A 5,395-nucleotide genomic window follows, 5' to 3' on the forward strand; every position below is an offset into this window, starting at 1 on the left:
CATTTGCTTAAGCGCCTCGGTGAAAGACAATGACACATATAGCTTACTAATTGTTTCCCAAAACTTATGAAATTGATCATCTAGCTTTTTTCCAGCAATTCTTTGAGGGTAGGGGGGAGGAGGAATAGGGAGAGGAGGAAGAGTAGCCTCCGTCGGCTTAACACCATCACTCACGTCATCGACATGAGACTTCTCTTCCGCCACATCACAGTCCGTAGACTCATTTCCCTTAGATTCCTCACCCCTAGAGCAAGGGGAATCAACAAACTTAGCACCATCATCTAAAATCATCCCGCTCCTAGTCACAACCGAATACATTTGCTTAGGAGCTTGACCTTGGGGTGGGAGATTAGTATGCACTTGTTGTTCCTTGATGGTGCTAGCAAGTTGTGCTAATTGATTTTCAAGTGGGTGTTGGATTGCTTAAATCCATCCTGAAACTCAACATTTTTCTTGGCTTGCGCCCCCCACGAACGACTCCATGATAGCCTCAAGGTTAGACTTAAGAGGCGGGAGCGGTGGAGGTGCATTGCCATAACCACTAGGGTTTTGTTGGAATTGGTTTCCATAGGTCCTTGGCCCATTGAATCCGGGAGGTGGAAATTGAGAAACACCATATGGACCTCCCGAGTTCAACGGATAACCCCCACTAGAGGCACCCCTAAATTTCCCATAAGAATAGTTGTAACCCCCTCCACCTTGATGGTTGGGATTATAACTACCTTGATTGTATTGGGTTTGATTGCCAAGACCATGATATTGACCATAGGGTGCTTGGCCTTGATAGCCTTGCGCTCTATAGCCACCTCGGCCTTGACTATCATACCCGCCTCCTTGGCCAAAGCCTTGGCAGGATCCATGCATAGGGGGCCCTCTAGGTGCTTGCCTAGCAAAGTTTTGATTATTGGGGTTATCATATCTAGACCTCTCATTCAAAGCATGGGCATATTCCATATCAAAATCACCTTTACAAGAAGGGCCATAATCCACATAAGACACATTATGCACCAAAGGACAACCATTAGGGAAATGACCATAGTCTTGACAATTATCACAAAAGGATGTTCCTGGAGGCATTTTGTCATAGGAACTCACCTTTCTCTTCCCTTTAGTGAGAAGAGAAGCCGAAGGCGGTGGAATTGTTGATGGCGATAGTGGTTGACTTGGTGTGCTCTTTAGCTTTTCCAATCTCGAGCTAAGCTTCTCAATGATCCGTGCTTGCTCCATTGCATATACCGACCCTTTACCATCATCACTCCTACCCTTGCTATCATAGTTCCTTGTACCAACATGCCAAGCTTGGTAATTTTGAACTACATCCTCAATCATCTCTTCTATTTGATCTTCGGTCTTGTTCATTACGGGACCACCCGCCTCCGCATCTAGACTCGTCTTGGAGGTTCGGCTCAATCCCAAATAGAAGGTTTGGAGTAGCAACCACTTAGGGATCCCATGGTGAGGGCACTCCCTTTGGTATTCTTTGAATCGGTCCCAAGCTTCAAAAAGTGACTCGTCCCGCTTTTGCTCAAAGGATTGGATTTTGTGGCGATATTCCTCCGTCTTGCCATGTGAGTAGAACTTGCTCAAAAACGCGCTTGTCACTTCATTCCAAGTTTGAAGTGAATTTGGCTTGACCTCCTTGTCAAGACAATCACTAGCTCGTCCTAAGAGAGAGAAACGAAATAGCGTCAACCGCATATAGTCCGAAGTCACACCATTGTGTTTGATTGTACCACAATAGTGTTCAAATTGCTTTAGGTGCTCGTGTGGTGACTCGTTGCTCTTCCTGCAAAAAGGATGGCTTTGAACCAAGTTAATCAAAGCGGGTTTGATTTCGAAGTTATTTGCATTAGTTGTGGGAGCTTGGATTCCACATGTTGCCTCAAATGCTCTCGGTATACCCAGTTTTTTTATCGGGAGCACCATGGTTTCAAAGGTTTGCTCACTTTCTTCTCGTTCCACGCCTAGACTTAAGGACTCAAATCGGTTGCAGCTTGAAGAGCGAGTTCGAACGCGCCTTAATCTCCTTAACGTCCTCTCCAACTCAAGGTCAAGAGGGTGGAGAGACCTTTGACGTGATCGACCTCTATCAAGCATACAAACTCAAGGAACACGTGAGTATTGCAAAGGGAAAAGAAAATAAAACAAGAATGAAATGTTTTTGTATTTTTCTAAAGGTAAACTAGTCTAAAACAAAACTCAATAACAACGACCGTTCCCCGGCAACGGCGCCATTTTGATAAGGCGATTTTCGTGTCGTTATACGAACACTACCTAACCAAACAAAATTTGTAAATACACCTAACCTACCGGGTAGCTGCAAGATAGGGATCGTCCCAACAGAACGGAGCGCATTGAGTTTAGACGTTAAGCTAGTTTAGACGTAGGTTGATTTGAACTAATTTCTAGGAAACTAAGCTATCAAACGAATTAAGCCAAATAGGGAAACGCTAGGGAATCGGGGATAGGCTAGGGAAATTGGGGAAACGATCAAGGAATCAAACAATCATGATGATGCAAAGACTTAGTGCATAGGAGAATAGAAACTAATGATGTGTTTGAAGGAAATATGTCCTTCACCCAAGGTGCATTAAGTCTAATACAAGGTTAAGATTAATTGCGAACAATTAATTCAGTAAGATCAAGTGATCGGAACAGCTAGCTGGAGCAATGGTTCCGATTAGTGAGTTCTAATGCATATTGAACTCACAACTTACTCTTGACTGGACCTACAAGGTCACACCAATGACACGTAACAGATCACCGGATTAAATGAATCGGAAATTTATTTAATAGCTTTTCGGGAATAAGTTGGAAACGTATTATACGATACGACCTTTGTCGGAATCGTATATCGTATCGCGAATATTCGTAAGCTGGGCGACACGAATAAATTGTATCATACGACGGTGATTCGTCGTATACGAAATGATAAATAATATATCGGAAATATATTAAATCGCGAATACGAAGGGCATCGGAGTTGCCGGCCCGTCGAGCCAAGCACGTAAACGTGCAAGGCCCAACGAGCCAGCAAGCTCGCGAGCAAGCAAGGCAAGCCAATTGGGCGCGAGCACGCAACAGCAAGCATTAGCGCATAGCAGCGATGAGCGAGCAAGGCCCACGGCCCAGCTGCTCGGCGCGCGCGCTGTGGGCTTCGGCCTGCAGTGTGTCGCTGGGCGCGGGCGTGTGTCCGTGTTGCTTGGCTCGCACGGCTTGCTAGCCGGCCTTGCTTCTTGCTTGGTCGGTTAGTAAGGTTAATGATATAACCTTACAACCTAGTTTCCAACACACAAACAATTCACACTCAAACCCTAGAGACACAGAGAACCCTAGTTCTCTCTGTGCCTCCAAAGTGAGTTCTTCCCAAAAGCAAAGTATCTTGATCAATTGTCTAAGCTACGATTATCAAGACGGATCTGATCGTGACGGTGAACCAAGTAGAGGAACGACAAGTGGAGTTCTTTTTTCGTGTTCGTTGACAGATTATTGTGGAAAACACGCTTCGAATGTAAGTTTGCTTAATCTGTGCTTTATACATGTTTCCTGGCTTTGGGGATTGTTCCGCACATGTTATTATGTTTAACTGTATTCCCCTACAGTGGTATCATGAGCCTTATGTATTCAAAGCATGAATTAGCATGATTATTATTGTTTTTGCATCTGTCGAAATTTTTTGGAATTTTTGTTGATTTTTCGGAATTTTTTCGAATTATGGGATTAATTTCGAAATTGGCAGTTCTGAAATCAAAAATATTCGCTTTTTCGATTTTTAAAACCCTAATCTGATGGAAAACGATTTTCTAAGATCAAATCATGAGAATAGAATTGCGAAAACAGGCCTCGAAGGATCGTTTTTTGGGCGTTTTTGTTAATTTTTCATTCAAAATTAAAAGTGTCGGACAGTAATTCAATTAAAAGGTCGAGCAAACCTACTCGGAATCGCTTGAAATTTTGACACAATGTTTCTGGGTACATGCGTGATCTATGGTAAGAATTTCAGATTTTTCCGATAAGTATAAACCCTAATTTTGCCTTTCCCCAAATCGTAAAATTTGCAACAGTAATTGAATTTTAATTAATTTTGGTTTAATAATTCGGTTAATTGGGGAAGGGGGTATAATTTCATGGGTCAGTGGCTAATTTTAAAAATTATTGGATTAAAATTTTGAATGGTTTCGTTAATTTTAATCGCACTTAAACCAAATTATTAATAATCTGAAATTTAATTGTTTATGAACGATATAAAGTTTCGGATTTTATTAATTAAAAGTTCAAACTTTAAAGTTTATTCGATCGTTCTTGAAAGTTTGAATATTGTTAGCCCATGATTTATTAATTTTACGAAATTGGATTGTCGTTAAAGTTTATTAAATCGTTAAAAATCGTTGTTTTTCGGAAATTAAATCGTAATTTTTTTTGAAAAATAAAATTAATGCAAGTTCGTGAATTAAATTTAATTTTAATTAATTAAGTTGGTCCGTTTTACGAACCAAAAACACGAACATGAGCATGGTCGAGCCATGCGACACGGGCAGCAGCAGCGATGCTGCGTGCCTCGTGCGCGCTGGGCGAGGGAAGGGCCGGCGAGGTAGCTTGCGGGGCTGCGACGAAGCGAGGCGCAAGCCTTGCAACGTCGAGCGCTCACGATGCACGCGCGAGCGATGGGGCGGGGTGCGCGAGCTCTTGCTCGTGTGCTCTTGGGCCTCACGCGAGGCGGGTCAAGCAATTGGACCTCTTTTATTTAAATCGTTTAATTCGTTGGGCTTCGTACATTTGCATTAATTTGGGCTAACGGGATATTTAATTTAATATTTTATTTGCTTGGGCCGGGCCGCGAGTTTTAATTTAATATTTCATAATTAATTATCCAGAATAATTATTGGTTTGAGTGGGAGCCACTAAATGAAATTAAAATGAAATAATTATTTTAATTATTTCGTAGGTCGCATTATTTTAATTAAATTCAATTTTAATTAGAATAAAGTCTAAGGATTAATAATTTGGAAATTGATTAATCTTTTAGGACGCGTTTATGTGAACGTGAATTTTAATTAATTCACGTAAATACTTGCATATTAATATGGGCCATTCGTTTTAGCATACGAATGGGTGAATGCGTAGAATATATATATTTATGCAATGCAGGTACTCCAAGTGACTAGTATGGCCAATTTAGGATAGTTAAATACGGTCTGCGTACCGTTCTATCTTTGAATGTAAAGTTTTAAATATGGTCTGCGTACCGTGGAAATTTTGATGTAATTTTGTTATTTCAAGTATTTCTAAGTTTAGAACTTTAAGTTAGCATTTGAACGAAGATTCAAGACGATGCCAAGCTAACAAGGAGGTGATGAAGATTGGATGCTTCAAGACAAGAAGTTTTGGGCCATAC

General features: G+C 41.3%; 1 non-coding gene across 1 annotated transcript; it reads left to right on the forward strand.

The window, feature by feature from the left end:
- The first annotated feature begins 1,447 nt into the window (after positions 1-1,447).
- On the forward strand, positions 1,448-1,550 carry LOC130464635 (small nucleolar RNA R71). The gene has a single exon (XR_008925005.1). It is a non-coding gene; the product is annotated as a small nucleolar RNA R71 (small nucleolar RNA).
- The last annotated feature ends 3,845 nt before the right edge of the window (positions 1,551-5,395 follow it).

This window comes from Spinacia oleracea, chromosome 6, assembly GCF_020520425.1.
Source record: "Spinacia oleracea cultivar Varoflay chromosome 6, BTI_SOV_V1, whole genome shotgun sequence".
NCBI classification, from domain to species: domain Eukaryota; kingdom Viridiplantae; phylum Streptophyta; class Magnoliopsida; order Caryophyllales; family Amaranthaceae; genus Spinacia; species Spinacia oleracea.